This window comes from Triturus cristatus, chromosome 6 (genome assembly GCF_964204655.1).
Source record: "Triturus cristatus chromosome 6, aTriCri1.1, whole genome shotgun sequence".
NCBI lineage: Eukaryota > Metazoa > Chordata > Amphibia > Caudata > Salamandridae > Triturus > Triturus cristatus.
Genome location: NC_140589.1, coordinates 878,920,809 through 878,932,815, shown reverse-complemented (window position 1 = coordinate 878,932,815; position 12,007 = coordinate 878,920,809). Strand labels below are relative to the sequence as shown.

Genomic DNA, 12,007 nt, shown 5'->3' with positions numbered 1-12,007 from the left:
AAAATCACTCTAGGCAACAAGTTATAGGCAAAAAGTTAAAAAAAAAATTATAGGCCTGGTCTTGAAAGAACGACACAAAAGAGCACCCACAGGTCTTTGATATTACATCAGTGCAAATTTATAATTGGTCGGAACTAACACAAATGTTACACCTGAAAACCTGCAACAGTTACTAGTTTCCGTGCATCCTCCAAACAAACATTTATGAATTCCATTTTCGCAGATGTATTTATCCACTTGTGAAAATATCAAAAGTAAGTTTAAATTCACTTGCTAAAACTTTTTTATCCAGGAGAAAATGTTTTCCCCTACGTAGAACGTACTTTCCCTCCACCCCACCTTTTTAGAGAGGGTGGGGTCCCTTCCCAAATTGGAAAAAGCTTTTACTCCTACCCTTGTATGGAGAATATAAATAACCTTCTCCAGGGCAGGGCCAGAAAGGGTTGGAGAGGAATTGGTGAATACCCTTAAACCGGTTTATTTGTGAGTGGGCACAAACTTACAGGGGCATTCTAGCCCTGAAACAAGCCCTCTGGCCTGCTAGAAGTCCTAAAGTAGATGTTCTCACATGAAAATCGTCATGCTTCGTTAATCCTTTGATAAATGCAAAACCAACTCTTGTACGTGAGTGGCAAATTTAAGCAGCTAAATAGGTTTGAGAATCGGGTCAGTAATGCTTTGCTCTTGACCTTGCTGAGTTCATCTAGTAGTAAAAATGTAAATGTCCAGCCATTTCTATAGTACTAAATGTATGTTCACAATTAGGTCCACCGTGGGAACGGAGGCACAGTGAGATAAAGAGATTTTCCAAGAATTACGAAATGTGGTCAAGTGGAGAAGGTAAAACTGTTAGCGGTCTTGTTGATCCTCAGTTGGTAAAAGGGGCACCAGTCTACAAGTATAATCTGGCTTTACTTACAGTGACACTTTACGAAATTAAGTGAATGCTTTGAAGTAAATTTGTCAGAATAATTCACAAGACACTTCCTCAAAAACTGAAATAAGAAAGATCAATGGTAACCGACGTTAAAAAAAAAAAAGAAATATTCAGCAATCTACAATAGAGTAATGAAGGTGCTGGTATATTTACAGCTCAACCGTGATCAAAGAGCTGCCTTAAAAACTGTTCATACATAAACAGAACCTGTGAATAGTAAAAGGTTTGACACAAATACAGTGCCAGTATGGTAGAGTCCCACAGATCTAGGATTCTAACCATCTCGTTCCATTTACACACGCATTATTTATCAAATTCTACTCCCCTGCAGCCTTCATTTCTCCCACAGATAGGTTTCGATATCTTATATTTATTTAAAGAGCTTTCTATATTGTGAACATGAACCAAGGGTATCAGATCACTATATATGCCAGTTAATTACAACTTACAATATTCAATTGTGGAGAGAAGGCAACAGTGAAATATAGTAAAACGATGTAACAGCTACAGTATACAACACACAGATTACATATTTACACTAGTATAGCTCAAGTCAACAGTCCCCGCACTGTGTCAGGTTATATGCCAGCCATCCATCTATCCAGCCATCTTTGTATGCCTTGCCTACTAATCCAGGTAGGGCCCCAAGTTAACTCCTGTTATGTAGCTAGGCAGAAGGGAGTAGGTAATGAGGGACTTGTGCCTCTTTTCTAGTCTGTGGGGCATCAGGAAATACCAGAGCCACTAACCTGTTGGGATGTGTTCATTGGAGGTAGAGGTTGAGTAGGAGAAATCTGTTCAACAAGAACTGCTTGGCTTTCTTCTTAAATGGGATAGCAGATGGGTTGGCGAAAATCTTTGGTAGGTGGGAGTTCCAGATTCTCTGAACTGTACCAACAAAAGTGCGAGCAGGGGTGCTTTTTATTTTCTTGAATCGCTGTGGTTCCAGTTGGAGGGAGCTTGGGCTGTATAATCAACGGCTGCAAAATGGTGAGTTTTCATGCGCGGTATTTTGCGGGGGGGGGGGATCTGTGTGTAAGACTTTATGAGTTACAAATGTTATCTTGAGCATGTTCTTACTTCCATAGGAACCAACTGGAAAGATAAAAGAGAGGGAGTAACCTGATTGAAGCGTCTTGTCCCTGTTACCAGCCAGGCTGCAGCATGGAGGCTTGCTTTGAGAGGAGCAAGTTGAACTTTTGGGATTCCAATTAAGGTCACAATTCCGTACTCTAGTCTGGATACAACCAAAGCTTGCATTTTAAACTTAAAATCAGGTGGATGGATGAATGGTTTGGACTTTTTGAGGAGGCAGAGTTGGAATAAGAGTACTGCATGTTGAAATGATGATGTGAGCTTCAGGCCTCGAGAAATCTACTTGCCCACTCACTATGGCAAGTCATATGTTATCAGGGCAAGCTATTTTTAGGGACTACTTTCATTGTCCGGCGAAAGACTCCAGCTGACAAAGAACAGGTGTTCTTTAAATTCAGAAAGTGATAGAGCAAAAAGATTGCTTTAAATCTTGTTGTGTGTTCTTCTTACAAATTGTTCCTTATTTTGTCCTGGAGTTCGTGTTAACAAAATCCTAGAACTTAGCAGTCAGAAAGAAAAGTAAAGTGAACTGTCTGACAATCATGCTGTGTGAAATGAAAGGCTACAGGATGTCGGTTGTTTTCGAATACATTTAAATAGCATGCAAATTAACTGTACAAAGATTTCAAAATATTTCAGTAGTTGGGAAGCCACTTTTTTATTTATTCTGATGTGTGATGGAAAGAAATACTTTAATAGGATTTAAACAAATCAGAACACTTTACTTGGTGATGTGCAAATGTTAAATATTTGCTCAAACCCAACAGTTGCACATTCATGCAACGGTTCCCGAGCGGCAGATACTATTAGGTGTTTCAGAGGGGTCCGGTTGAGCCAAGTGAAATCACTAGAGGCTGGACTCCCCGCCGGGGCAACCATGAAGCCCGAGCTTCACTAAATACATGTTATAACGTTACAAAGGATAAGGTGATATGGAATTATTGCACACATGTGCATGAATGTGCGACTACTGCACGTCTTTTCAATATTTAGTGGTGTTTAGTTATACAACCTAAGTAGTGGAACTAGTCCTGGAGATAAAATTACTTTCATAAACTAGGTCCTGAAGAATAGCCACTAGGGATAAGCTAGAAACATGTCGACCCATAGGGTGTATGAACATTATTTTCCTAAAACACCCCATTTCTTTTCCCTGTTTTTTAACCTTGCTGATTAGGGGTCAGAATAAAGCACTTTTCCCGCAAGCCAGGTAGTTTTAATTACACTCCCCCTGTAATTTCAATCCTCCGCAGCACGACATCTGCCTCTCATAGTCTGTGTAATCAGAGCTCCTGCGTAGTCGTTTGGTCGCAGCACACCCCATTCCGTAGCGGAACGGGAAGGACCCTATGATGAAGCATGCCACCAAGGGGTAACCCTGATGGGTGAGGGTTTTACGAAAAACCTAAGGTTTTTTCCCAAGAAAAGGTACATCCCTTCACCCTTTTCTTGCTTGAAAAAAGACTGGGTCCTTTATTTCTACATATAAAGCTACTGATGAACCAAGATGCAAGTGAGGGGTCATGTGGGCTAGATTTGTATTATATATGGAGAAAATGTTGAGTCTTAAATCAATAAAAAGTCGTTTTTGTACAGCAGACCTGCTGAACTCACATATTTGAAGGTGCTCTCATATTAGATAATGAAGAAAAAGGTGACTCAATGAAATAAAATATTTGCCTAGGATCACACAATTTGAGACCAGATTATGGGTCAAGCGCATTAGTTAGGTCAAGTAGATGATTCAAGCCACTAGACCTGCAGGTCTAGTAAAATTTTTATGATTTTTCGAAGGCCTGTGCTTGCATGTTCAAGTTTTTGTCCAAGGTTATTCCCAAGTATTTAGTTGATTCGATGATGGACGGTTTTCTGTTGAAGGCATTTGCGTAGTTGAGCCACTCCTGCACTGTGGGGATAACTATGAGGGAGAGAGATCAGGAGGAATTCCTTCTTCAGGTAGTTCAGGTTGAGGAGTTTCTGGGCCAACCAGGATTGGACCTTTGCCAACACGTTCTTGAGGTGGATAATATCTTCAACAGAAGATATTTAGGTACCGGTGAGTGTCACCGGAGTACTTAAAGTATGCCAGATTGGAGTGATGGATAATCTCAGTCAGTGATTCCATGTAGACGTTGAAGGAAGTGGAGCCTTGGGGGGACTCCTAGCCTCACCTGAGATAGGCTGGCTAAAAAGCCCTCTAATGTCATTAGTTGTGTGCAGTTATCTAGATAAGAGAAGAGTCATTTGAGCACATTTCCTGCAAATCCAATTCTGTGCTCTAGCGTGTTCTCTAGGGTGTTATGTTGGTAGTGTCAAAGGCTGTGGATAATCACACAGGATGAGCAGACAGGAGTTGTTTTGATCCAAGATTTTGAAAGAATCATTCATAACGTGCAGACTGAACATTTCTGTGCTGTGGCCGGGTAGGAAACAGTATTGGCTGCTGTTATGCAGGTCACATTTTTTAGTGTGTTGACAGAGTTAGGTGAAGGAACATTTTTCTAGTACATTCTTCAGGAGGGGAAGGATAGTTACTTGTCGAACGTTGTTCAGCTCTTTCGGGTCAGCACCAGGTTTTTTTCAGTACATGTGTCACTTGTTCAATATTTAGCCAGCCTGAGATTGTACTTTGAGTGAGCAATGTGGTTGACCTCTATGTCCATAGAGGGGAGAAAGAGTGACAGATCTTTTTTGAGAGTGATGAGGCAACTGGGTTAGTGAAGTGTGAGGTGGATTTCAGTGAAGCCAATACTTCGAGTGTCTGATTCATCAAGGTTTTTTAAATCACTGCATGTACTTTTTTTCTTTGGTTTTGGGGGGTGGTTGAGAGCTAGGACCAGCTCCTTGAACAAGTGTTCCTCTTGGGATGGGTGGCAATAGTTCAGAGGAGTCAGGCTCACATAAACTGCAGTGGTGACAGAGCTTTCAATATTTATCTCCTCATCAAACATTTTTTGGGACCCTCTCACATGTATTCAGCTGCAGCCGGTGCAGGTAAGAGTGGTGGTGGTGGGAAGGAGGGGGGGGGGGGGGGGGGTCGGCCTAAGCAGACAGACAAGGGAAAATAAAATAAAAAAAATTTAAAAAGAAAACCACTTACCTTGGGCACGTTGCATCACCAAGTCGGCAAGCGCAAGTTAAGTGGTTTTCTTTTTTATTTTATTTTCCCTCGTTGTCTGTCGACTCCCTATTTGCCCCCCACCGCTCTTACCTGCACTCGGCACAGCTGCATGCATCACTGTGAGCGGTGTTACTGTTAGGGAAAGATTTGTGCTTAGTGTTTTCTTCAAACAGTAGTCCCAGATGGTTTTTGTCGTTTGTTAGAAATTTGCCCTTACTGCAGGGTAACCCCGATTTTTTGTATTTTTGATGGCTATAGAACGCTGTGCACTGCACTCCTGCTAACCAGTGACCCAACCCCCGCACACAGTGACTAACCCATCACACTTGGAATCACAGTTCCCATACTTTAATGCATTTTAATCGCTGTATTAAACACAACACTAATGCCCACAACATCACTTACTCCAGGATACACCACATACTTCCCAACATAACTCACTTGAGATAGATCATAAACCCAACCAAAATAAAAAAAAAAGCATACAATGGTAACTTCAGACCTAGTTGGAAACCCACTGTACTAGTGATATCAATACCAATGACAGAATATGTGCATTAGAAGTGACAGTAACATGACATATGATATAAATGAAAATCTTAATATGTGCAGGTGTTGGAAAGAAAAGAGGGTTATACGGGTACAGACAGTGCCTTCCATAACCAGACAAATGCAGAACTGCCCAATAATCACACCTTAGCAGCTCCCCATACCCAATACTTCATTGGAGGCTCTGCAAACCACAAGAGGAGATGCCCAGAAAGCGATAGCCAAGAAAGTCATATGAAAGTGTATAAGACAGTTCAAACAATCCAAAGACTGGATCAGGCCAACCCAGTAGTAGTCTAGGGCCCATTCTTCCCTGCCGATACCCACATTTGTTAGCATAAGCTGGCCCTTTGCTGTACATACCAGAAGCAGACGCTGCAGTCAGGATCGGGTGTGGACAGTACCAGGAGGTACAGAGCTACAGTGGAGCATCACTATTTGTTGAAATAGGTGCTGCAGGTTGCTGCAATGTTCTCTTGGGAATGGATATCTGGCAGGAAGACAGTAGTGCCAGTACACAAGTGCTCGACTGCCGGGGCCAGATACACCTGCTGGGAAAGAAGACATCAATGTTATTTGTTAGACCAGATTTATGGGGATGATATGTCCAGATCAGATTAAGTTTCATACTGGCTCATATATGCTCCCTTGCAGTACAAATATAGATTAGCTGCCAGTTTCAGCATCTGTTTTTTACAGCTTTGTAGATCGGTATGGAAGCCAAGTGAAGACGGGTATAGCGGCTACATTCGAGAAGAGCAAATAGGTATCATACCTCATCGTTTCTTAACGTTACAAAAGGGGAGCTTTAACATTGCAGTGTTGACCCAACCTAAAATTTGCGTTTAAGTTAAGTGAAGAAAATGTAAATTGGTGGTGATTTTATTACTTCTAAAATTAAAGGAAATTTACTTTTTATTCAGAAAAATGATGCAATGATACTATAATGATTTAATGAATCCTTACACTACAACTCTGGAGGGCGTGGTAACGTATTACTCTGTGTACCGTCCATCACTGCTCCTATCAGATGGTTGTCCTGGTTGTAGTGAGTCAGAGTATCCTATTCAGACGGTCTGAAACAGACAAACTGTTTCAAATGGGAAGAGCACCTTCACCCTGTACAGTTACCTGCAAAAGCAGTACAGACACATTCTGGTTGCTCTCATTCCTTGTCAGTAAAGCGAGTGTGCACCACGCATACAATACCAGTGGTAGTTTTAAAATATGACACTCACTGAATTATGGCAAACATGTAAGCCTGCTTCACTAACTTACTGGAAGAGCCCGGTCGCAGTTCATACGAGCTGCTTTCCTGAAGTCAGATGCCTTGACACATAGGCCTGATGCCCAATGGAAAAGACTCCGATACGGCACCTCACATCCAAACCACAGAACCATGTATAAGCACCCATTTAGAAATGTTGCATAAAGCCAACTAATTAATTTTGGACATCTCAGTACTGCTTCTTTTGAGCCCAGAAACAGGGAACAACTCCAGATAAAAAAAATATAAATTGGGGTATTAATCAACATTGTGCATTGTCTATCATGACACTGTTCTACAAGAACTGATGTCATAGCTACATCAACCCTTCCACTTTAATTGGTTTATTTTAGAATGCAAACCTGAATACAAACTTTGATACACATTTATGACATGGCAATATAAATAAATGTGTCCCAACAACTCATTATTTAGAACTGTACTAATAACACATTCACACATTTGTCACTACAGTGCAAAGGTTAAATTTGAGTTTAATACTACCATACAGAAAAACTGGCATAAGGAAAATACTGTTTACGGCATTACAGGTAACAAATCATTTCTTTACATAGGGTTACAATTCTCTTACCAGTTAGGAGGTGTCTTTTAAAAAAAACATTTGTATTGCTATTTTACGAGTATACAGTGCTACAGAAGATTCAACATCTATGTGCAGTACAGGGTTTCCAGGTACCCCCACGGCCCAGCAAAATAAATAATCCAAGGTAGGCTGGTAGTGCTTCTATGGTGAGAAAAACTGCTATTATATGCCCTTAAAGACAACCAAGTGCAGCAAAGTCTTTCAAAATCAAGCACGTTTTTAAGAAACTGATTCCCCTCCCCCCTCTCCGTGCTCCAATCTAGCACCCTCAACTGTATCATGTCATCTCTGTGGTAAAATCAGGAAATTAGTGAAGAGATGAGATCCCTTATCACCACTAGTGGGTCATTCCGTTCAGTCTATAGCTCAAGCATTCCGATCATTGCGTTTGTGAGCTAGCAGCTACAGGAGTTTTAACCTCAGGCGTGTCCCCTGCAGCAGAGGAGGCGCAGAGGTTGTCCGTGGTCAAGTTGCGGATCATGGCCCCTCATGCAAATAAGTCATCTTCCAGTCTATCAGCGCAGATCACATTTTTCATGTGATTTTCTTCCTCCCCGGCCCATTCCGTTATATCCCTCAGCTAGTCAGTCGTCAAAAGAAGTCTAGGGCTCAGCCATCTAATGGCTACCCGCCATTTGGCCTACGTCAACCCAAGCAATACAAATCGTCTACTAAGTTAACGTGTTTTGGTTGTGGAAACTTGTCCCAGTAGACAATGTTTTCGTTCGCTCTGGATTATCCAGCCTATGGCCCAATGTAGATGTTGTAATACCTCATTCCAATAGGGCGTGATTTGAAGACAGCCCCATACGACATGGAAACAATACACAGGTTTGTGTCTGCAGCGCATACACCCGGAGTTACTGTCTGGGTAAATAGCATGAAGGTGTTTTAAAGGAGAGGTACGCTATATGAATTATGCTGTATTGGATATGTTTAAACAGTGAATTTACTGAAACTTTCCATACCCCTCTGTGTATCTTGGTCCGTTCTGAAGATGTAATGAGGAATTTGCACTCCTGCTGCCATGGTTTTTTGATCATTAGAGGGTGTCTTGGCTTTCTGTTTGGAGGGCACGATATACGTGTATCATAAGCCTCTGGTCTCTGGCCATTGTCAGTACAGTGACAAGTGTGGATTCCGGGGAGTCCAGAAATCCTGGCCATATTTCTCACGTAGTAGCAGCAATCTTGGCATAATGAAGAAACTGACCACTTCCCAAATTAAGTTTCCACTGCGTTGTGTAATATACTGGATCAACCCGCTGGTTATAAATCTAACGTGACACAGTACTCCTCACAACAGCGGACTATGGCCATCGACTGCGCTATTTGTGTGAATGGGTGTATTTTCGGACTTCGAAGTACGGTGCATTAGGGGCTGTACGGAGTGCCCCTGAGCTGCCTGTTTCCAGAGTCTACAGACCAGTTTGATATCATAAGGTAGAGTCCCAGGTGTTCTGTTACCATGGAGTAATAGGGACCCTAGATCAGCATCACCGTGTGTGCCTAACAGTAGGGATATTTCCCAGTTTGGTTCTTCATCGAACCAGTGGAGGCCTGCCGCAGGAAGCCAGGCAAGCTCCACATTCTTTAACTGTCCCACTAGGAACACAGATTTTAGGTGGTTCACATGTAACCCAGAGAGCTCTCCAAATTCCCTCATCACTTTTAGCATGATCGGGCTGATATATCCAGTGGCGTAAATTAACCATTGCACCATCCGAGTACAGTGACACTACTTGTGTCGTCAGACCCACTTGTATTCTTCAGCCCTGCTGCATGACACAATCTACGTGCCACCGGCTCCATCACCAGGGCAAATAGTAAGGAGGACAAGCGGCATTCCTGCCGGGTACCCAATTGTAAATGAATGCCCTCCAACACAAGGCGCCTTGTTCGGATCCATTCCAGCAGCGTTGTGTACAGCATTTTGATCCATGCTATGACTATCGAGCACCAGTCACAGATAGCCCAGGAGACAAAATCAAATGGCCTTTTTAGACATGGAAAAGCCAGAACATACTGATCATCAGCTAGGCAGGGTGTGAGGAATAAATCCCGATTTATCAGAGTGGATCACCTTCAGAGGATAGTGATATAGGCGTTCTGCAAGAATCTGAGTATTTTTTGGTCTATGTTCAGTAATGATGGAGGGCGACAGGAGACGGCATCCAATGGATACTTCAGTATTTGCATGACAAGGGCGTTTCTCATGGAGGGCGAGAGTATGCTCCATGGAAAGGCTTCCAAATACACCAGCAATATTTTGTCATGGTTACTGGGAGTGTTCTGTAGAGCTCCCCCCCCCCCCGGTTGCTCACCGTCTTATGGGAATCTATGGCTTGCAGTATGTCCTGTTTGGTCATAGAGCCCTCTAGATCCTCTCATTCAGAGTCCTCTAACGTGTCAATGGTAACAAGTTCAAGTAGTTCAGGGGACTTACCAGGAGACGTATGTACTTGATGCAGGTGCACAGTCAGTCCGTATCTCATTGATGGTTATTTGGGCATCTACCTCCCTCCCCGACTTATCCATAAATGCCAGTATAGGATCAGAGTAGTGTTTCTGTTTAATCATTCTGACTAGCAAATGACCCACCCTGTCCCCTTCCACATGGAGCCTGTGTCAATAGGTGAGATGCATATGCTTTTTCAGTCGGTCTCATGAGGAGTAAAGCTGTCTTTTGGCCTAGCCCCATGCAGTGCGTTTTGACTGATCATGTGTCAATACCTTTTCCAGTGACGCTAAGGACTCTTCATGTAATGTCAGGTCCTGTTCTAGAGTCTGCTGAATACACGTAGTAGTAGCCATACCTACTTCCCTGATGACAACATTCATGGTGTCCCATTCTGTCGATTTATTTTGGGTACCCTCCCAGTTGTGGTTTAAGTAATCAGTTTAATGCGCCTGCTAACATTGCCCTATAGATTGGATCAGTGAGGCCCTCGGCCCTCATCCGCCATTGCAGGACATGGGGCAGCCAACTAATTAAAGAATATGTCAGGATGAGGGGTGAGTGATCTTAAACTTATTGGGCCAGATAAGTGATGTCCGTCACTTGCAGAGTCGCCTCTGCGAAAAATAGTCAAGTCGGCTGTATATATCTGCCACCGGTGTGCAGCAAGAGTAGGTCCTAGCGTGCAGGTGTTGAGCCCTCCAGATGTCTATAAGACCTGCACCATCTCTTTCATGATGTCAGTCAGTCTGCATTCAGTACCTAGCCGCAAAGGGCAGCAGCCCATCATGCCGGCCAAGACACAGGTACTCTCCCCAGCTACAATCCACTCAGTGGGTAGGAGTTTCGGAGCCGTCTACAGCACATTATCAAAAAATGCCCAGTCATCTAGATTGGGAGAAAGACATTGACCAGGAAAACCTCTTTTGCATCTAAGGTTCCATGGAAGGTAACATATCGCCCTTCCAGGTCCACACATATCTGCAAAAAGGAGCCCTACAGACATCCAGATAAGGAATACCCCCTCAAGAACCCAGAGTTGGCGGTAGCATAAATGTGGTCCGCCATTTAAGCTGCAGCACTGAAATACAGTCTCCCCATACTGGTCACTCCAGTAAAAACACGATTGATATCTGGTAACGCTTGAGGACTCTATGGCGTTTCTCAGGTCTGTTCAGACCACGAACGTTCAACGTAAGCATTCCTGTCCAGCGTACGTCATGACCAAGTGTAATAAAGGCTAAGGCCCTCCCAGCAGGCCACAGTGGTACTGACAATGAAAAACAAGAGGTGCATGCATTCGGAGCACTTCCCAGGTAACAAAAGAAAACATAACAATGAAACTGAAAAACAGCACTTGCGAAACTCCCCTATCATACCGCCACCCCCCCACCCCCAGGCAGAATGTGCTGAACACCTTCCAGCACAACCATCAGTCAGAAGGAGACCAGTCACCACCCCAATTCTCAACCACTCGCCCCCTCCCCCTTTTAACTAGTAGAAAACCTAGGTGTGAAACAAGTCGAGGATCAGTACCCCCCCACCCAACTGCAAGACCGTACCCCGACCACACAGCAAAGTGAAAATGTAATCAACCCCCACATTAAGCCTGGCAGTCAATATCAAGACTAGTCTCCATATATGCCTTAGCAGCCCACATACATAAACTAACATGGCACAATTACAGAAACACTCAAGCTTCTATACAGTGGTAAAACATTATAGGTAGGTCACCGAGTATACCCTGCATCTTCTTCCGGATTACCTCAGACCACCTCAATCCATTGAGTGCATACATCACCAGCCATCCAGGAGCACCATGGCAGGCGGGTGTGTGCTCATTAGAGTATTAAGTCTGAAACAAACAAAACATGCTCGCGTCCTGCCAGGGCGCCCATTGAATCTCCCCGTCTCCAGTCAACTCTGTCCACCATCAATACTACTGCTCAAAGTGTCAGGCACCAGTAGAGTCTGGGA

The 12,007-nt window shown here is 43.3% G+C and overlaps 1 protein-coding gene across 4 annotated transcripts in view; it reads right to left on the bottom strand.

Annotated features, from left to right (window-relative positions):
• Nucleotides 1-12,007, bottom strand: part of CNST (consortin, connexin sorting protein) — a 417,345-nt gene that overhangs the window by 396,955 nt on the left and 8,383 nt on the right. For 3 of the 4 annotated variants that reach the window (XM_085611472.1, XM_085611469.1, XM_085611473.1), the window contains exon 2: nucleotides 6,066-6,253. The gene's annotated coding sequence lies outside the window, so the exon portion shown is untranslated. The remainder of the gene's footprint in view (nucleotides 1-6,065; nucleotides 6,254-12,007) is intronic. The other variant, XM_085611468.1, reaches the window with a different exon arrangement.